Genomic DNA, 22,700 nt, shown 5'->3' with positions numbered 1-22,700 from the left:
GGTGCTAGATACTTTATTAAGAGCACAACTTTAGGGCAATGCTCGCTTCCACTTTGATTTCAGTGGCGGAAAGGAGGGTGCAAGTGATTATTTCGATCAATCTCTTTCTTAAATATTCTTCTTCCTCACAAAGCTTGTTGTCCTGGCCCTGTCCATAGCTCACCACCGAAGAGGTCCATGAGATATGGGGCTGGGTCGCACATCACTCTAAACCAGGGGTACCCACCCTTGGCAACTTGGAAACCAATGGACTACAACTTCCAGAATTCCCCAGCCAGCCATGTTGGCTGAGGAATGCCAGGAGTTGAAGTCCTCAAATCTTAAAATTGCCACGGTTGGACAGCCCTGCCCTAAGCCAACTTCCCTCAACCAAACACTGGAAATTGGGGATCTTCAATCCCAATATAATGACTTCGGGTGACGACTCTGTAAGCCACAATGGGGGGGGGGGCGGGCGTTGTGTAGCGTTTCTATGGACCTAGCCTCTGTGGTTTGTTAACCAAGGTTTATGGCCGAGCATGAGATGTGAACCTGGCTGATTGTAGCTTGTTCAGTGGACTGTGGTGAAGCAAATCGTGGCTTAGTGTGTAGTATGAACGCCGATATCATCAATCCGATAACGTAGCCATTGGCCATCTCTTAATAACCAGATAGCAGCCAAAAGCGCTTTTTTTTCTTTTTTGGTACATTCACGACAAGGAGAAGGAAATTTAAACTTCTGGATGAGCTGTGTAGACTTCTAACCTGGTTTTGAGACTCTACTGATGGTTTCTTCTGCTGAACGGAAACTGGGTGGAAGATAAGTCTGACTATGTGCCATCAATTGTAGATTACTCTTAGTGACCATATAGATAATCTCTTCCAGGGTAATCTGACCCTGAGGTGGCTTTTTAGAACTTTTAACAATGAACCCACTGCCACTTATAATTGAGTCTTTCTGATAGACTACGGACAATAAATAAGCACAATCCCAGTTTCCCACCGCCTCAAGGACCTGGACCTAAAGACCACGATTGTCCTGCTTTTTAACTCCTATCTTAAACTCCTCGACTTGCTCAAAGTGAAGCTGGGAAGAGTCTGTCGAATCTTCTGGTCGATCTTCCAGGGACGCGCTCTTTTTTCTTGGGATCCTTCTTCCTCTTCTCTTCCAAGTATCTGTGTCGGAAATCTGGTGATTTATTATTATTATTATTATTTTTAAGGAGAGTTTGGAAAAAGCATACCGAGGATGAGAGACTAAAAATCAACAGGGACTCCCACTGTGTTGGTTTCTCAGCTGTCATGTAGAAATGCATGGGGGGGGGGGAACCAAAAGGTAGCTCATTCGGAAATGGTTTGCCACAAAAAGTTTGGACAATCTGAGCATTTTGGAAAGACAGGAGCATTAAGGAACGGTTGAATTCTGCTCAAGAGAAATGTCTTAATGGATAGTTGTTATTATGAATAACTTTAGCATGGTTTTGAATCCTAATAACAGCAGAGTGGGCATTATCTGGATGAATAGGCAAGAGGGGATGTTTTGAAGTAGACCATCTTCGTTCACGCACAGTGGTTTGGTAGCCAAGATTGTGGGTGCGTAGCCTAGTAAACAAAGCTAGAACACAACCGGTCAACAATTGAGGGGTTCCACTGCCATTTAGTCCTCCTTGTGACCAATCGCGCTGAACTTTCATTTACTGTGCAAACCCCATCCCCCGGAGCATCCTGTATACTGTCTGATGCACGCAAGCCACGTTAAAGCCACGATGAGGCTAGATTGATCTCAGCCTCACGTGTTGGGTAAACTTGGCAATTTTATTTTGTCAGCCATGGTTTGTGTTTTAGCAGTTTGCACAAACCTACCCAATTGTAGCTGACTTGATACCAACCATTGTAAAACCACCACGTTGCTGTGTTTGGTCAACTAGGTCAGCCTATAAGACCAGGCCACACAAACCACGAGCTTTACCCCTGGCTAAAATAGTTTTTGCATGAGTATCAAGAATTCTTTTTAAGGAGATTCTGGGCAATTCCTTGGGAGTCAAATGATATATTTGTAAATTAAGCTTCTGTAGACACCTCCCGCCTCTATCTAGCGTTGTCCCCTAGATCAGCTCTCCAACTTGGCGATAGCAAACTGCAGTTCAGTTCATACAGTTTCATGTGAAAATTAACATACAGTGATATGGTTAATTAGTTCCGGGAGGCGCATCTAGTTCCAAAAACCATGAGTACCAAACCAATTTTTCCCATAAGGCATAAAGTACTGAGTAAGGCACAAATTCTAGCTTGACTGTTGAGTACCAAACAAACAATGAGTACCGGGATAAAATTTTCACATCAGAATGGGTTGAGTACCAAGTCTGATGAGTTTCAAAGAGGTTGTGCAGTGAGGTACTTCCCTGGCCCAGTTTTATTGTCAAAGTGAGGTCTTTAATGTGGCTAAAACAGCTTTAGGTATTAATTCCCATCATGGATTCCAAGTAGTGGAATCTGACACTGATGCTCAGTAGAAGCATCTCCAACCCCTAGGCCAGGGGTAAGCGACCTTGGCCCTTTTATGACTCGTGGACTTCAACTCCCAGAATTGCTGAGGTAGCCACGTTGAGGGGAAAGGGAGAGATTTCCAAGCTGAGCCAGGCTTGGAAATCAGGAATTCTGGGAGTTGAAGTCCGCGAGTCATAAAAGAGCCATAGTTCCCCCATGCCGGCTCAGGAATTCTGGGAGTTGAAGTCCACGAGTCATAAAAGAGCCAAGGTTGTCTACCCCTGTCCTAAGCCGCAGTGCACTACTGGGCCTTGACCTATTCAAAACAGGGCTGTGTGAGCGGCGGACCGGCCCGCCACTTGCGTAACTTGAATTTGCATGCATGCACCAGCCTGACTCTCGCACGGCCCAGTTCTCCTCTCCCTCCCCTCCCCACCAGCTGGGCCACCAAGCCGCAAAGGTTGAGGACGGCTGCAGTACAATATCAGGTGCGTCGTGACATCGCAGTGCAAAGGCTGCTCCAAATTTCATATGTTGCATCATTTGCACTAAGATATCACGGTGCGCTGGACACCACTGGCTTCCCAATCGACCAACACCAAACAAACCAGGCTTTGTCCAAAACTTGAGAAGAAGCACCGCAACGTCAACACTCTGCAACACTTCCTGTCTATACAATTCATTCAATTAGTTGCCAGGCTGGATCATTTCAAAAAGGAGATGGGGGTTGAAGAGGCCTTCCCAAATACACCAACATTTTCTCTTCCCCCCCCCCCCCGTTGTAGTGACAGGCAAAAATAGCAACCCCAAAATAGCCCAGAGCATTGGAGAATCTACAAAAATCTAGATAAGGTGGGTTTGGTATAAGATAGCTGGGAGCAATCAGTAAGTGTGACTCTGTTCAAAGTAGGTTCTGCCTTTGCCTCCCTCTCTTTGTGTGTGTGTGTGTGTGTTGCGTGTGTGTTGGTGTGTGTGTGAAGAATAGAACAGAACAGAACAGAACAGAACAGAACAGAACAGAACAGAACAGAACAGAACAGAACAGAATAGAATAGAATAGAATAGAATAGAATAGAATAGAATAGAATAGAAAATATGGAATGGAATGGAATAGAATAGAAGGGACCTTGGAGGTCTTCTAGTCCAGCCCCCTGCTCAGGCAGGAAACCCTCTACCCTTTCATACAAATGGCTGTCCAATCTCTTTTTGAAAACCTCCAGTGACGGAGCACCCACAACTTCTGGAGGCAAGTCGTTCCACGAACCAAGTTTAGGACTGCAAAAATGGGAAAGAGAAACCAAAGTTATGATTTAGTCCTCTGTGGTCGACTAAATAAGCAGAGAGAAACAACTTGGATATAACCTCACTGGCAAGCTTCTCAAGGGTAACGAGTTGAGGTTGGCCATTGTAAGAAGTTGGGTGAGAATCAAACGGCGTGTGAGTGTGTGTGTGTGTGTCTCTGTGTGTGTGTCTCTGTGTGTGCATGTATGAATATGTGTGTGTGTGTGTCTACAGGTAGTCCTCGACTTACAATCATTTATTTAGTGATCAAAGTTACAAACGGCGCTGCCGAGAAAGTTCTCTCACGATCCTGTTTCACGCTCACAACCCTTGCCGCATCCCCACGGTCGCACAATCAAAATTTGGACTCCTGGCAACTGGTGTGTATTTATGACAGCTGCAGGGTCCTGTGTGCACCTTTTGTATCCTTGCCAGCCAGTTTCTGACAGGCGAAGTCAATGGGGGGAAGCCTCATGCTTCCCTTAACAACTGCAGCGATTCACTTAGCAACCGTGTGGGGGGGGAGGGAAACATCATAAAATCACGGACAACGCACTTAACAAGCACCTTGCTTAGCCACAGAAATTCTGGTCATAAGTCAAGGACTGTGTGTACTTTTTTCTAGAAGGCTGATATTTCACTTCCTGTCGTCATTCGACTCTCACTCTTTACTTCCAAGCCAATCTCTCCCCAAAATCTGTTACGGTAGTAAAAAAAAAAAAAAGAAGTTGCCTCCCATGCAGGCTATCTTACCATCCTTGTAACGGCTCAGTCTTTCCCCTTTAACGATTACAGCTAGTCCTCAATTTACGACGTTTCATTTAGTGGCCCGCGAAGTTACAACAGCACTGGGAAAAGCGGCCTACGATCGCGCCTCACACTTACAGCATCCGCGTGGGCACGTAAACAAAATTCAGACGCTTGGCCACCGACTCGTATTTATGACGGTCAGAGAGTCCCGGTGTGTGTGTGTGTCACGTGATCCCCTCTTGCGACCTTCCGACAAGCAAAAGTCAACAGGGACTGCAGTAATGGCTACAGTGGCAGAAGAGGCTGTAAAACGACACAACGCTCGCTTAGCAACTGTCCAGCTTAGCCACAAAAAAAAGTTTGGAGCTCCATCGTGGTCGTAAAATAATAATAATAATAATAATAATAATAATAATAATAATAATAATAATAATAATAATAATAATAATAATAATAATAATAATAATAATAATAATAATAATGTTGGAAGGGACCTTGGAGGTCATCTAGTCCAACTCCCTGCTCAGGCAGAAAACCCTCTACCATTTCAGACAAATGGCTGTCCTATAGTTAGAAGGGACCTATGCTTGTGCAACAGCATATACACACTGTGTAAATAAAAACTCTCTGCAAAAAATGAAACACTAGGCAGAAAGCTCTAAGCCATTTCTGTTTTCCTACGTGGCGATTTTTGCCTGGGTAATTTTAAGAGAATTTCCCCAGACTGTTTGTTTTGTTCTGTGGATTTTTTTGTTTTTTTAAACCCATGCGGGAAAAATTCCCATTTTTTTCCCATCCGTTCCCAAGTACCAGCAAATGATAAAGGCTAGGAAGCACTGGGCTATTTCTGATTTGCTCACCCAAACGCTAAATGTTAAAATTATTGCGAGATCTAAGTTGGCTTTCAGAGAAAAAAGGAAGAAACGGGTGGGTGGAGGGAGGTGAGTTTCCCTTTTAGACACTTCATGCCTAAGTGGCCATTTATTAGGCATGATTAACTGAATTACAGGAATGGCTGGGAATCTTGGGAAATGTAGTCCTGCATATCCCTAAGGTGTTTTGGGGGGGGTTTCCCCCCAAAAGCCAACTGGACTTTCTCGGTTTTTTTCTTTGAAAACATTTTGCTTCTCATCTGCTTGTTTAGCCTAGGTTGTCCTCGACTTAGCTCGGAATTTCAGCCGCTAAGCGAGACAGCTGTGAAGTGAGTTTTGTCTCATTTTACGGCCTTTCTTGCCTTAGTTGTTAAGAGAATCACTGCAGTTGTGGAGTTAGTAATATGGTTATTAAGTGGATCTGGCTTCCCCCAACTGACTTTGTTCGTCGAAAGGTCGCAAAAAATGGATCACACATCCTAGCGACTTTGCAACCGTCATAAGTGTCAGTCAGTTGCCAAGCTTCTGAATTTTGACCATGTGACCACGGGGATGCCGCAACGGTCGTAAGTGTGAAAAATTGTCCTAAGTCACTCTTTTCAGTGCCGCTGTAACTTCAAATGGCCAGTAAATGTACCGTCGTCAGGCGAAGACTTTACCTGTGGGGTTTTGAGCAGGCTCAACGATTGGATTCCATTTATTGTTGTTTTTTAGCGTGGGTTTTTGTGCTTGAGCAGAGAAAGTTTAATAATAATAATAATAATAATAATAATAATAATAATAATAATAATAATAATAATAATAATAATAATAATAATAATAATAATAATAATAATAATAATAATAAAGTTGGAAGGGACCTTGGAGGTATCTAGTCCAACCCTATACCATTTCAGACAAATGGCAGTCCAGTCTCTTCTTAAAAACCTCCAGTGATGGAGCATTCACAGCTTCTGGAGGCAGGTGGTTCCACTGGTTAATTGTTCTCACTGTTAGGAAGTTTCTCCTTAGTTCCAGGTTGCTTCTCTCCTTGGTTAGTTTCCATCCGTTGCTTCTTGTCCTGCCTTCTGGTGCTTTGGAGAATAGCTTGACTCCCTCTTCTTTGTGGGCAGCCCCTGAGATATTTCTTTCTTTCAAGGCTCTCCTTCATCTCTTTATTTGCTAAGAACAGGCGTCTGATCTTTTCTTTGGGGTGAAACAAAGGCTCTTTATGCTACATTAAGGAGTAACGATACAACTCAGAGCTTCCTTTCCCCTTTAAGATTGGTACGTTTCTTCGGATTGCTTCCTTCAGCATTAGGATCAAGAAATCGGGGGGGCGGGGGGGAGAAAACAAAGATGAGGCACTTTTGGATTATAAAATAAAACAAGTAACAATGCAATCCAACAGGACGGATTGAAATTCACATCCAGCAGGAACGCCTTACAGATAGTTGTGATTTGCAAGCATAGCTGGGCCCAAAATTTCTCACAAGCAAGCTTCAGTGAATTACACCCAACTTCGGCACCTTTTTTTTTGCCGTGATTATTAAGCGAATCACGACACGCATTAAGTGAATCATGCAAGTGTTTAGAATAGAAGAGAAGCTGGAAGGGACCATGGAGGTCTTCTAGTCCAGCCTCCTCCTCCCCGCTCAAGCAGGAGAACCTATACCATCTCAGACAAGTGACTAACCAGCCTCTTCTTAAAAACCTCCAGTGATGGAGCGCCCACGATTTCTGGTGGCAAGCTGTTCCACCGGTTGATTGTCCTCCCTGTTAGGAACTTTCTCCTTAATTCCAGGTAACTCGGTGTTAATTGGCTTGTTGGGAAGGGTCAGAAAAGCTGCTCCTATCACCCCACTCACCCAGATGTTGCAACCGCTGTAAATTCATGTGGGTTGCCGAGTGCCCCAATTTTGATCGGGTGATTTCCCCCCCCCCACACCCTTGTAACTTCAAATAGTTGTAAGTTGCGGATTATCTGGAACCGTTTCATAAGGCTTTCACAACGATGGTGAGCGACACCATTTTGTCTTCCTGAGCCACGAAGCCAGATGTTCCCATCGAACTTCAGAAGTGCTGGTTAACCTTAAAGTGGTTTTTATTTTTTTATTTTTATAAAGTCACCAAATAAAATCATTTATCCCACTCCTGCCCAAATCTTTGTGCACGTATAGGAAGTTCTGAAGCTAAGGCTTGCAACGTCTCGGTCATCATGTGTTTTGTGAGCTAGGAGAGTTTGCTGATACCGGTGTCATCTGGAAGAATCTTAATTTTGTCACGACCGTGTTTCCTCGAAAATAAGAGCGGATCTTATATTAATTTTTGCTCCGAAAGATGCATTAGGGCTTAATTTTTTTTCCCCAGTTAGGTCTTTTGCTCCAAAAAATTAGGGTTTATTTTCCGGTTAGCTCTCATTTTGGGAGAATTACGGTACTAAATGCGTAATCCGTCTGGATGACTGATCTTAACTGGGGCTTATTTTTGTGGGTAGGGCTTATATTACGAGCGTCTGAAAAATTATTTTTTGTCTGGGTCTTATTTTAGACCAGGGGTCCCCAACCCCCCCCCCAAGTCCGTGGACCGGTACCGGGCCACGGCATGCCAGCAACCAGTCCGCACAAACAAGCAAAGCCCGGGACGTGGGCAGCACACAAAACCACGCACCCTCCGGTCCGTGGGAAAAACTTTTCTCCACGGAACCGGTGGTCCCTGGTGCCCAAAAGGTTGGGGACCTCTGTTTTAGAGTTCAGCAGCGCTCTTTAAGTTGACTTTCTCTTCTTCCCTTTTAAGATCTAAATCAGGGGTGTCCAAGCTTGGCCACTATAAGACCTATGGACTTCCACTCCCAGAATTCCCCAGCCAGCATAGCTGGCTGGAGAATTCTGGGAGTGGAAGTCCACAGGTCTTAAAGTGGCCAAGCTTGGACACCCCTGACTTAGATCACTGGAAGGTGCCCATTCTGACCTCTTCCTGCTCCTCAAGGTATGGATCTAAGATGGTGATGCCTGCTGCTTCTTCTGAAGCGTTCCGCCTCATCCGAGACTATCAACGCCAGGCAAAAAGCCGGCGGGGAGATAATACTCAGTATTTCAATATTAGCAGCTTTTTAATGTAGACTTTTAATCTAGACTGCCAGGCACGGAGAGAAGAGGGGAGGCGTCCTCAAACCGTTGGAAGATTCCCAACGAGTGGCCTGCCACTCAATGGGAAAAAAAACAACAGAAATCCACCGGGACTTTTCCAATCCTTTCTCCCGCGGGCTGCCTCTGAAACAGCACCAGATGCGGCAGTGATTCAGGATCACATCCCTAGATAGGCTAAAAGCAGCTTTCCAATTGATCTGCTAGGATTGTTTTCTTTAAAAATAATAAAAATGCAAAACTGCAGGAGGGATGTGTGTGTGTGTGTGTGTGTGTGTCTGTGTGTGTGCATATAAATACTGGAACCCACAGAAGGGTTTAACCCTTCCTGTATTGCTGTGGTGCGGAGACGAATCTTAATTTCTCCACAATAACTCAGAATTGCATTGGGGAGAAATTTACCCAGGGTTGAGAAAGGGTGGAGAGCAAATTCCAGCTTCCAGAGAGATCACAACTGCAGTAGACTTCCTTCCTTCCATCCTTCCTTCCTTCCTTCCTTCCTTCCTTCCTTCCTTCCTTCCTTCCTTCCTTCCTTCCTTCCTTCCTTCCTTCCTTCCTTCCTTCCTCCCTCTCCTTCCTTCTTTCCTCCCTCCCTCCCTCTCCTTCCTTCCTTCCTTCCTTCCTCCCTCCCTCCCTCTCCTTCCTTCCTTCCTTCCTTCCTTCCTTCCTTCCTTCCTTCCTTCCTTCCTTCCTTCCTTCCTCCCTCCCTCCCTCCCTCCCTCCCTCCCTCCCTCTCCCTCCTTCCTTCTCCTTCCTTCCTTCCCTCCCTCCCCTCTCCTTCCTTCCTTCCTTCCTCTCTCCCTCCCTCTCCTTCCTTCCCTCTCTTTTCTTCCTTCCCTCCCTCCCTCCCTCCTTCTTCCTTCCTTCCTTCCCTCCCTCTCCTTCCTTCCCTCCCTCCCTCCTTCCTTCCTTCCTTCCTTCCTTCCTTCCTTCCTTCCTTCCTTCCTTCCTTCCCTCTCTCCTTCCCTCTCCTTCCTACCCTCTCCTTCCTTCCTTCCTTTCAAAACAGGAGGTCGTTGTGACATTTTGACATCAGCCCCATAGAGCGTCATGCAATAAATCCGTACAGACACAAGACACAAAGTCTTTGGGGAAGGCCTTGGTTTTGTTGGAAAATCAAATAAACAAATAAAAAAGAGAGAAAGAAATATAATTAACGGAGAGAACCGGCCCTATTTGGGGCCACGAAAGGCACCCAGATCTGCAGGAAGATGTTAAAGCTTCTAATCCAGGCAATGAAACATTTGTCTGAGCGTTTGTGTGTGTTTGTGCGTGCTTTTTTTTTCTCTCTGTGTGGGTCCACACGCACACACTTGTGCTCGTCACCGGATAAATAATAAGCACAGCTTTTTTTTAAAAAAAAATGGTGAAGCAGAGCGCCAATCTCTCACAGTTTTGGGTGGGGATGAATGTGTAAAGCGTAGAAGCGAAAGTGTCAGACAACGTCATGTGTGACTGGGGACACTGAATGTTCTTTTAAGAAAATGCATATCTAAAAACAACAGCAACAACAACAAGGGTTAGTTTACAGGGTTTTGTGAGTTTAAATGCCTTATATTTAACAATCATAATTTATGACTAACTTGTAGATATTTGTGGATTCTTATTTAATTATTTTTATAGTTGGGTTGGATTTTTTTTCCTTTGGCATTTTTAATTATAATTTATTTATTTAGAAACGAAGACTAATTTTTTTTAATTGCTCCTCTATTACCTCATTATATATATATATATATATATATATATATATATATATATATATATATATATATATATATATATATGCACATACATATATATATCGGCATAGTTTTGGGGAACTGAATGCTTCTTTGCATGCGTTGGTACTTTTGAAGAATGATCAAACCGGTGGGGACACATTTTACCATTTCAAACAGGAAAGCAAAAACTTATTCAGGGTGTGTGATGACAAACTGTATTATTTGTGGTGCTGTTACCTTGGAGACATTCCATACAAACAAAAAATGCAAACTTTTGATTCTGTATGCTGTGACATAGTGGAAATTTTGCAATATAGTGGCCGTGTTTTAGCATACACAAAGACACACACATTAAAAGCATATATATATATACATATATATATATAAGTATAGATATATATATGAATATTATTTGCACTCATCAAGTGGTGATGATCCACTCACTCGCAATCTTTTTTTTTTTTTACTGAGGTCCGCAGTCCTCCAAACCAAATCAAAGGAAGGAGTTTGAGTCTGATAAAGCTTTGGAATAAATTTACCCCAAACTCTGTTCCTTCCTCTGAGGATTCGTTCAAAAACAAGGATGCCAGGAGTATGAAATTCACGCATAGCCATGGCGTGGTATGCCATAAAAGAGAAAAGCTGAAATGAACTGCACCAGGTTTCCTGGTGCAAACTGTTTCCTGGGACAATGCACAAAGCATTGGATCCAGTCCTTTTCATCAAATTCAGCCTGTTGATGCTTTTCAGGGCGCTGCATCAGTCTGGGATGAAAAAAAAAAGAAAAGCTAAGTTGAGTCTGCTTTAAGAAACCCATTTGTCAAAGTTAATGCAACTCTTAAAGCAGCTACCTTCCCCCCCCCTCCCCAGGCAGTGGTGGGATTCATCCGGTTCGCACCACTTCGGCAGAACCGGTAGCTAATTTTTTTGTTGCCCAGGCCCAGAATGGACTTCCAGAAGTGGCATCCACGCAGAGAACCGGTTGTGCCCCTATTTGAATCCCACCACTCACTCCTTCCTTCCTTCCTTCCTTCCTTCCTTCCTTCCTTCCTTCCTTCCTTCCTTCCTTCCTTCCTTCCTTCCTTCCTTCCTTCCTGTGGTGGGATTCAGCCAGTTCGCACCACTTCAGCAGAACCGGTAGCTAATTTTTTTGTTGCCCAGGCCAAGAACAGACTTCCGGAAGTGGCATCCATGCAGAGAACCGGTTGTTCCCCTGTTTGAATCCCACCACTCCTTCCTTCCTTCCTTCCTTCCTTCCTTCCTTCCTTCCTTCCTTCCTTCCTTCCTTCCTTCCTTCCTTCCTTCCTTCCTTCCTGTGGTGGGATTCAGCCAGTTCGCACCACTTCGGCAGAACCGGTAGCTAATTAATTTTTTGTTGCCCAGGCCCAGAATGGACTTCCGGAAGTGGCATCCATGCAGAGAACCGGTTGTTCCCCTGTTTGAATCCCACCACTGCCCCAGGGTTGCCTGAAGGTCTGAGAACTTTAGCTTAATCTCTGGGAATGAACAGCCCAGATGGGCTTCCTTGTGCTCATGTGAGGCCTTAAGGGCTTTTTCTAGTGATATGCAAAGGGTTCATAAGCCTATTGATTTCCCCATTGATGTGGCTGGATGTATCTCCCACCCTTTTCCCCTGCACGGTGCAAAGGACTTGGGTGGAGTAATGCGGAGAAAGTCAAGAGTCCCCATCAAGGATCTGCAGCTTTCATTTTTCCCCAAAGCTAATACTCTACTCCAGCTGGCTTGCTGAGGATCACGCTCCAACAGTGAGTAAAACTGTTAAGACTTCGCCATTAGCGGAAGAATTACAGGCGCTTCAAAGAGTGACATGGCTTTCTTAAGTAACGGCACCTGTTTTGATCTGACCCTAATTTCTTGAAATTCCCCAAAGGGTGTGGGTAATCCTTCAAGTCATGCTCCCCCCCCCGCCGTTTTTGATACATTGAGAACTTTGATCACACAATCCATCAATCCAACAAAAGAAGATGGTGCGCTACGCGCTTCAAGCTTTGTCTGGAAAGCAGAAGTATCCGCATCTATGGCTCCTCTTGAGATCTACATGCAATGAGAAAGAATGTCCAATTTCCTCCACTCTTAAACTCATCTGCAACTCATCAAAACATTGTGCATGGAAGAGCCAGCATCTAACCGATTTTTAAGACTTGTGGACTTCAACTCCCAGAATTCCCAACGAGAATGAGTTAAGAGTGGAGGAAGTTGCTTAAGGAACCCATTTCACTCTATAAGCCGCCTGTAACTCTTCCCCTTAATGGGATACCACCATCTCTTATTATTATCGTAAAGTCTACAGTTTCTAGCATCTTGTGCTAGAGCAGGGGTCTTCAAACTTGGCCCTTTTATGACTTGTGGACTTCAACTCCCAGAATTCTGGAAGCTGAAGTCCACAAGTCATAAAAGGGCCACATTTGAAGATCCCTGACACAACAATTGTTTTTTAACCAACTGGAGTCACTTCAATGGGATGGATGGCCTTATGAATCAAATAAATAATTCCTCATCAATTCTTCATGCTTCTGAGGGATGCTGGGAACTTGGATTTAGCAACATCTGGAGTTTAGGAACATCTGGAGATTGTGTGATAGCTCAATGCAAACTACTTTCATTGGGGAAAGACATTAGATCCATCTTTCTCAACTGCAGGATCTCCAAAGATGTTGGACCTCAGGGGGCAAAAATTTGCAGCTATAATTACTGGAGGTGGCAATGAATCAGAGAAATGGTTAATTGAGAAGGTTGGGTTTGTTTTTTTTTAATCACCGCAGACATTTTCAGAGCTCGAATTGCACACAGTGAGATGGCAAGAATTTGTATTCTTCCAAAACGAACGTGTCTATCTCCTCTTTGAAGACTCTTGTGTTATCCTGTAATGCACCACGTGGACAACTTAAAATTGAGTTGAAAAAAGTTGAAAAGGGAGGGAACTAATGAGAGATGTGCAGTGTCAAAGACAATTAAATCTGACTAATCAATTCTCAAATATTTCTTTAACAAGTATCACCTCCAGTCGAGGGGACACCTTTGCTTTACAGAAGTGGCATTAATTTTCTCAGTTACAGTCCCAATCTCCTCATTACCTTTAATGACAAAGAAAAGTGACTGGATCAACCACTTTTTTTTTTTGTACTCCTACTGCTGTTTTGTTGTGCTGTGCAACATTTTGCTACATAGACTATTTTATAGGCGAAAGCTAGAAATATTTATTATTCCTAATTAAAGCAATAGTGCATTCGGAGAAAATTAAAGAGACATTAGAAATTGTGTAAATGCTTAGATTCACTTTTGGTGGATTTTTTTGTACTTTATTTATAACTAATAAAATGAATTGCATTGCTAACTACTTCCCTGGGGTCCTTAATAATGCTGTGAACCAACGAATGGCTGGGTTTGCTGAGAAGAGGTACTGATAGCAAGGGGACTTAAACTTATATACCACTTCACACTGCTTCACAGCCCTCTCCAAGCGGTTTACAGAATCAGCCTCTTGCCCCCCCCCCCAACAACTTGGTTCCTCATTTTACTGACCTCGGAAGGACGGAAGGCTGAATCAACCTTGAACCCTGTCAGGATTGAACTCCAGGCTGTGGGCAGAGTTTGCCTGCAATAACTGCATTCCAACCACTGCGCTTTCAGGGAGGGAAGGAAGGAAGGAAGGAAGGAAGGAAGGAAGGAAGGAAGGAAGGAAGGAAGGAAGGAAGGAAGGAAGGAAAGAAGGGACGGAGGAAGGGAGGAAGAAAGGAAAGGAGGGAGGGAGGAAGGAAGGAAGGAAGGAAGGAACAGAAATACCAATAGCAATAGCACTTAAGACTTATATACTGCTTCATAGTGCTTTACAGCCCTCTCTAAGCAGTTTACAAAGTCAGCATATTTGCCCTCAACAATCTGGGTCCTCATTTTACTGACCTTAGAAGGATGGAAGTCTGAGTCAACCATGATGCGGCGAGACTCGAACTCCTGGCATTCAGCAGAATTAGCCTGCAATTCTCCATTCTAACCACTGGGAGGGAAGGAAGGAAGGAAGGAAGGAAGGAAGGAAGGAAGGAAGGAAGGAAGGAAGGAAGGAAAGCAATAGCAATAGCAATAGCAATAGCAATAGCAATAGCAATAGCAATAGCACTCAGACTTACATACCACTTCACAGTGCTTTACAGCCCCCTCTAAGCGGTTTACAGAGTCAGCATGTTGCCCCCAACCATCTGGGTCCTCATTTAATCGACCTCAGAAGGATGGAAGGCTGAGTCAACCTTGAGCCAGTCAGGATCAAACCCCAGGCTGTGGGCAGAATTTGCCTGCAATAGTGCTTTCTAACCACCGTGCCACCATGGTTCTTTAATCCACAAGGGCAATTCAGAAATAAACCTCTGTTTGGTGATCAATGACAGACACTCGCAGATATAGAACTTTTAATGTACACATTAGGAAACTGCAACATGACATGGCTTTTCGACATAGTTGCCATTCGATCTGAGGCCCTTGTCATAACATCTTACAAGGTTTGAAATGCCATAGTAGTCGTCGCTCTGCACAAAATCTGAGCTATGATCAAAAACATCCCAATGGAACCGCTTCAAAAGTTCTTGGGTGCGTCTAGAGGCAAAACACTGCTTTCACTGATGCCTTGATAATTGGGAACACCTTGGATTACAAAAAACATATGTAAAGATAAGAACTATATAAGATTTGGTTGTTTGGACTTTAAGATTGGCTAGTTTGATAAGGCTAAAAACAAAGACTATGGTACTGGTGAAAGACTACCTGGAGGGAGGAGAGACAGAATGGATGTGGCATACCTACCTAAAAGTGACAGGAAACCACACCTCATATTTCCTTCTGAAGGACCTAGCCTGGAACATTAGAGATCTACAGAAGCAACTCCAAGATGAGACAAATACTTTCCAAGAGGAAATGTGTGCAATCCTACAACAGATTCAAATGACAATGGATTCGAGCCACAAAGAGATTAAAAACCACTTTGATGACATAAATGAGCACATCTTCAACCTAAACTTACTGTTGAAGGAAAAATCTTCATCAGGGTCCAATCCAAGCCGGGAACAAACAACATGGCAACTGCTTTAGAAAGAAGGTTGTAATTTATTGAAGAGGAGAGCCAGACAGAAAGATGGCTCTGGCAGAAAAGAGAACCCACATGTAGTAGGGAGTGGGTTTTATACCCTCTTGGGCTTTTGTTTGGAGTGGTTTCCTGTTTGAGGCTTTGTATTTCCTGTATCATATACTTTGACCTGAGTCTGAGTGTGCCCCTTTGGCATCTGTGAGTTAATCCTATTATGTCCTGTCCTATAGTTTGGGTTGGGTATGTAGATTTTAGGGGTCTTTGTCTTCTTAATCTTCTAGCTGGAGGCCTCCAACCTTCCTGAATGGATTATCACATCTGCATTTCTACAGATCTGGTTTCTGCTTGGGGGAGGTAGACTTGGGACTATTAGGAAAAACTGGGCATGCTTTTTTGCCTCTAAGATCCTTTGAGGAAATATAATATTCTGCCCTTTTAATATTTCCTTCTCCGGGTGTGGGGTGGGGTGGGGGCTGACTTCCCACATTACAATTAAAGAAAACTCAGAAAACGACGATAAAGAACGAACAAACCAACCAGGTAACAGAACACAAAAGTGACTTAAATGGGGAAGCTACAAATGAAGAGAACTACAACTTAATACAAACAGGTGGAAAAAAAATCTACACATTTTTGCCACAACAATGAAAAGGGAAAAGATATCTTACCTGTCAGGGCTTCAAAACAAACTTGAGGATGAGAAAAAAGATTTAATAAAATGGATTTTTAGAGCTGCCAAGGAAAATCATTAGAGTTTGGGAGACGAAAAGCGTACACCATATACACTCCCAACAATATTTACTAAAATAGAGGTATCCCTTGGAAAGCTACTTGGCAAAAGAAGAAGGCCAGAGTTAAGATTCAAGAAATCTGATTCGAATTACCAGATGGAGTACTACATGATTCAACACTTCTTTGAATATGGTTAGAAGAACAGATAATTTTGGATACAAAGGAGCTGTAGTAAGAGATATAAGTAATATAGTACTTTTTATAACATATAAACATAACATATGACATAAAAGACGCTCGCTCCTGGGGAGGAAAGCCATGGCAAATCTAGACAGCACACTAAAAAGCAGAGACATCACCCTGCCGACAAAAGTGCGTATAGTCAAGGCTACGGTCTTCCCAGTTGCAATGTATGGCTGTGAAAGCTGGACCTTAAGAAAGGCTGAGCACCAAAGAATGGAGGCCTTTGAACTCTGGTGCTGGAGAAGACTCCTGCGAGTCCCTTGGACTGCAAGGCGATCAAACCGGTCAGTCCTAGAGGAGATCAACCCTGACTGCTCTTTAGAAGGCCAGATCCTGAAGTGGAAACTCAAATACTTTGGCCACCTAATGAGAAGGAAGGACTCACTGGAGAAGAGCCTAATGCTGGGAAAGATCGAGGGCAATAGAAGAAGGGGCGACAGAGAATGAGGTGGCTGGATGGAGTCACTGAAGCAGTAGGCGTGAGCTTAAATGGACTCCAGAAGATGGTAGAGGACAGGAAGGCCTGGAGGAAGGTTGTCCATGGGGTCGCGATGGGTCGGACATGACTTCGCAACTAACAACAACATAACATATGACCTGTAAAAATATTGGGATTGATGTATATGAATGAAAAGTTAGGAGACTTAAAGGTAATTCACTTTGAGAGAAGTAGGACTGAGGAGAATAATTTGAATGCTGAGGGAAAACCGAGCTTAAATAAGAATTTTGAAAACAGGACATACAGTGACTTAACAAGATGATTTTTACAAATATAATTGAAACATAAGCTGACCAGAAAAGATGTTATATGTGGATGTTATAAGATGTATAAGTAGTATAGTATCTTTATAATATATGAAATATGAAGACACTGGGATGGTATAAGTAAATGAAAAGTTTAGATAATTCCAGGTAATTAATTTTGAGAAAATTATGACTGATAAGAATGGTCTGAACATTGAGGGGAAATTAAGCATAAATAAGAATTCTAAAAACAGGATGCATAGCGATTTAATAAGACGACTTTTACAAATACAATTGAAATATAAGTTAATCAGAAAAGATTTTCTCTATGGACGTCATTGTTACTTGTACAAACACAAAAACAAACGTCTATATCCAACTTTGTATGCATTGAAAATATTAACAATTATATCTGATAAAGGAGAACATTATTGGAAGAAGGGAAGATCAAGGAAACAGACTATTAATTGATATATTGGTTATCGAATTGCAGAAATTATTATTGACGGTTTTTAAAATATATGAACCCAGACAACATGCTGTTTACTAAGCACTAAAGATTGTCATTGTAAAAAAAAAAATCAATAAAATATATTTTTTGAAACAAATCCCAACGGAACCGTTTCAAAAATTCTTGGGTGTGTCAGTGTGAGGGCGAGCATTGTCGAGAACCAACAACACCACATTGGAAGTCAGTAGGCCCTGACACTTGTTACGGATGGCTTGTTTGAGTTTTTGTAACGTTTCACACAGTAGACGTCTGAACTGATGGTCAAACCATGCTCCATGACAAGGTCCCTTCCAACTTTATATTATTATTATTATTATTATTATTATTATTATTATTATTATTATTATTATTATTATTATTATTATTATTATTATTGTTGTTGTTGTTGTTGGTATTGGTGTTGTTGTTGTTATTTGTTAACTGAATCCAGCTTTCCCACTGGCTTCGCTTGCCAGAAAGTTGCCATTTTACATTTAAATATAAATATAAACATGCACTGTCCTGCAGTCATGTGATCACCGTTTGTAAGCCAGCCAATTTCCAACAAACAAGGTCAACGAAGGAAGCCAGGTTTGCTTAACAATCACGTGATTCACTTAACAGCTTCAGCAATTTGCTTAAGAACTGTTGCCAAAAAAAAGAAAAAGAAAGCCATAAAAGGCAGCGCAACTCACTTAACGGCTGTCTTGCTTAGCAACGAAAATTTGGGGGCTCAGTTGTTGTAATTTGAGAACTATCCGTGGAATGACTTTCCCCCAGAAGTTGTGAATGCTCCAACGCTGGAAGGTTTGGAGAAGAGATTGTCTGAAATGGTGTCGGGTCTCTCCTGCTTGAGCAAATGGGGGTGGGGGTGGGACTAGAAGATCTCCAAGGTCCCGTCCAGCTCTCTCCTGACTGTCTGATGGAAATCAGCTTTGGCAAGGGACTCGTCCCGGTGGCAAACATTTCGGGTGAGGGTAAAATTTTGAAGACCATATAGGAGCCGTGACCAGGGCGGCTTTTGCCCAGGTTCGCCTGGTGCACCAGTTGCGACCCTACCTGGACCGAGATGCCCTACGCACAGTCACTCATGCGCTCGTGACCTCCCGTTTGGACTACTGCAACGCTCTCTACATGGGGCTGCCCTTGAGGACCACTCGGAGGCTTCAGCTGGTGCAGAATGCGGCCGCGCGAGTTGTAATGGGGGTCTCCCGATACTCCCACGTAACACCTCTACTCCGCGAGCTGCATTGGCTTCCGGTTGCCCTCCGGGTGAAATTCAAGGTGCTGGTGATGACCTATAAAGCCCTAAATGGCTTGGGTCCGGGATATCTGAGGGAACACCTGCTGCCGGCATCAAACGCCCTTCGCCCAGTGCGCTCCCACAGGGAGGGTCTGCTCAGGGTCCCACCGGTAAGAGATTGCCGGCGGACGACACCCAGGGATAGGGCCTTCTCAGTGGGGGCGCCTGCCCTCTGGAACCAGCTGCCGGTGGAGCTGAGGACTGCCCCCGACCTCCGTTCATTCCGCCGGGACCTGAAGACCTGGCTCTTCGAGCTCTCTGGCCCAGGCTGAGGATTAAATTTATTTTAATTGGGGTTTTACTTATACAGGGATAAATTTAATTTTTTTTAAACTTGGTTTTTTAACTTTTGTATTTTGGTTTTTAATTACCCTGTAAACCGCCCTGAGTCCTCCGGGAAAGGGCGGTACATAAATGTAATAAAATAAATAAAATAAATAAAATCTTGCCAGTGAATTCCAGAGGGACCAGCCAGAAAAATCTGCCTTTGACTCAAGAATTCAGCAAACGGCGGTCTCTCGGCAGCAAATGGCGCCCTGCCCGAGCATTTGAGTCTGGGCTTTTGCCAAGAATGGGCTCGTTTAAAATGAATATATGTAAATCCTTCCTTGGAAAAGCTGCAAGAGAACTTTATTACATCTTGGCACTTGTGGCAACGGGAATGAGTGCGAAGGAGGGCTGGGAAGGGGGATTTTAATGGAATTGCAAATCTGCAAACATACCTTTGTAGCATCCGGATAAATGTCCTGGTTGTCCCAAAGGTGCCTTTCCCTCCCCCCCCCCCAGGAGGCAACTGGACTTTTTCTTTGAAGACGATTCGCATCTCACCCAAGAAGATTCCTCAGCATCTGGCGGTCCCCGACTCTGTCCATTGGGTGGCTGTAAGGATCTTGAGAATTCCTGGGCTTGCAGCGCCTCTAAAATATTCTGCAGGGCAAGATGTTGCCACAAAGAAGAGGAGGGGTCAAGCTGTTCTCCAAAGCGCCTGAAGGCAGGACAAGAAGCAACGGATGGAAACTCATCAAGGAGAGAAGCAACCTGGAACTAAGGAGAAATTTCCTGGCGGCGAGAACAATTAACCAGTGGAACTACCTGCCTCCAGAAGCTGTGGATGCTCCAACACTGGAAGTTTTTAATAAGGGACTGGACAGCCATTTGTCCGAAATGGTATAGGGTTTCCTGCCTGAGCATGGGGTTGGACTAGATGACCTTCAAGGTCCCTTCCAACTATGTTATTCTGTTATTGCAGACTGCAATATTTATTCATAAAACATGAAACTCAGTCAACTGAACACTCAAATTGACTGGCACTAACGGTTGACACAGGTTGCTGTCAGCATCCTAGGTATCAACCAGGTATCTCCTTAAAATGTAAGATGTTCCGAGTAGCGCAGTTTTTTGAAATAGTATAGGATTTCCTGCCTGAGCAAGGGGTTGGACTAGATGACCTCCAAGGTCCCTTCCAACTATTATTATTATTATTATTATTATTATTATTATTATTATTATTATTATTATTATTATTATTATTATTATTATTATTATTATTATTATTATTAAAATCTCTGAACTCCTGGAGGAAACACTAAAGCAATGCCTCTCAATCTTGGTAACTTGAAGATGGATAAACACCAACTCCCAGAATTCCCCAGCCAGACATGGAGAGAAAGCAGAATAACAGAATAACAGTGTTGGAAGGGACCTTGGAGGTCTCCTAGTCCAGTCCCCTTATACCATTTCAGACAAGTGACTGTCCAGTCTCTTCTTAAAAGCCCCCAGAGTTGGAGCATTCACAGCTTCTGGAGGCAGGTGGTTCCACTGGTTAATTGCTCTGACTGTCAGGAAGTTTCTCCTTAGTTCTAGGTTGCTTCTCTCCTTGATGAGTTTCCATCCGTTGCTTCTTGTCCTGCCTTCAGGTATCCTCACCCACTCCTGAATCTCGAAGGGAAAGCTGTTCCTACGGCAGGTCCTTGAATAGTGAGGACAGGCTTCCTGGGGGTGCCCTTCTGAGCATGCTCATCCCATACAGAAATGATAACAAAATGGCGGTCTTGCCAACGATCTCAGCCTATGGCATGTAGGACTGATAGGTGACAACCAACACCTGGAATTGCACCTGGAAGGCCTCCGAGAGTCAGTGGCGGTCAGAGCCCAGGGGTCACCCAACATAGTGGAGCGCCTAAACCAGGGGTCTTCAAACTTGTGGACTTCAATCAATGGAGGTTTTGAAGAAGAGACTGGACAGCCATTTGTCTGAGATGGTGTAGGTTCTCCTGCTTGAGCAGGGGGCTGGACTAGAAGACCTCCACGGTCCCTTCCAGCTCTATTCTATTCTATTCTATTCTATTCTATTCTATTCTATTCTATTCTATTCTATTCTATTCTATTCTATTCTATTCTATTCTATTCTATTCTATTCTATTCTATTCTATTCTATTCTATTCTATTCTATTCTATTCTATTCCATATTTTCTATTCTATTCTATTCTATTCTATTCTATTCTATTCTATTCTATTCTATTCTATTCTATTCTATTCTATTTTTCAAGGAGAGATTTATTAGTTTTTAAGAAAAGGTTTATGTCGGAGCAAACTAAAATAAGGTTTCATAGCCTGAAGTGGAAATGTTTTCAAATGGAAAAAAGTGTGTAGGTTTTACGTGTCTCTAACCGTACAGGTAGTCCTCGTCTTACGAGCATTTGTTTAGTGATCATTCGACATTACAACAGCACTGTATTGCTATTATGACCATTTTTCATACTTACGACCGTTGTGGCATCCCCCTCCATGGTCACGTGATCAAAATTCAGATGCTTGACCACTGACTCGCATTTACGACGGTCGCAGCGTCACGGGGTCATGTGATCCCCCTTTTTGCGACCTTCTGATGAGCAAAGTCAATGGGGGATGCCGGATTCCCTTAATAACCGTGTTACTAACATAACAACTGCAGCGATTCCCTTAACAACGGTGGCAAGGAAGGTTGCAAAATGGGACAAAAGCTGCTTAACAGCTGTCTCGCTTAGCAACGGAAATTTTGGGCTTATTTGTGGCCGTACGTCGAGGGCTGCCTGTATTTATTTATCCCCACGTTTTGCAAAAAAAGGTTATGAGCAAAACGTGAAAAACCAGAGAGCTTTTACAACCGCGATCTTGAAATATGATTTGTTTTTTTTAAAAAAAAATACTTGGCAAATTATCTATAAGTACAAGTGACCTGGATGTCTATTTACAAATGGTTGGGAATTATAATATTTCTCTCTGAGGTGGGGGAGGAAAAAAAATAAGAGGTTTGGAACGGAAGGGTTGGCTAAATGAAGAGATCCGTTTTTGGAAAGCCCTGAATAATAATAATAATAATAATAATAATAATAATAATAATAATAATGATGATGATGATGATGATGATGATGATGATGATGATGATGATGATGATGATGATGATGATGATGATGATGAAGTTGGAAGGTACCTTGGAGGTCATCTAGTCCAACCCCCTGCTCAGGCAGGAAACCCTATACCATTTCAGACAAACAGCTGTCCAGTCTCTTCTTAAAAACTTCCAGTGTTGGAGCATTCACTGCTTCTGGAGGCAGGTTGTTCCACTGGTTAATTGTTCTAACTGTCAGGAAGTTTCTCCTTAGTTCCAGGTTGCTTCTCTCCTTGATTAGCTTCCATCCGTTGCTTCTTGTCCTGCCTTCGGGCACTTTGGAGAACAGCTTGACTGCCTCTTCTTTGGGGCAGCCCCTGAGATATTGGAACACTGCTATCATGTCCCCCCTCGTCCTTCTCTTTATTCGAGATAGATTGATCCGCATCAAACGCCGAGTTGTTTTGTTCTAAAATTTAATTTGTTGAAGCAAGCTTTCCAGGCTGGAACT

At 43.3% G+C, this 22,700-nt stretch overlaps 1 long non-coding RNA gene across 1 annotated transcript in view; it reads left to right on the top strand.

The window, feature by feature from the left end:
- LOC308663138 overlaps positions 1 to 22,700 on the top strand; it is an 861,733-nt gene that overhangs the window by 106,374 nt on the left and 732,659 nt on the right. The gene's annotated exons all lie outside the window — the stretch shown is intronic.

Source organism: Vipera berus (genome assembly GCF_964194415.1).
Source record: "Vipera berus genome assembly, chromosome: 2".
Lineage (NCBI taxonomy): Eukaryota > Metazoa > Chordata > Lepidosauria > Squamata > Viperidae > Vipera > Vipera berus.
The sequence above is the reverse complement of the archived record's forward strand: the minus strand, read 5'-3'. Positions and strand labels throughout refer to the sequence as shown.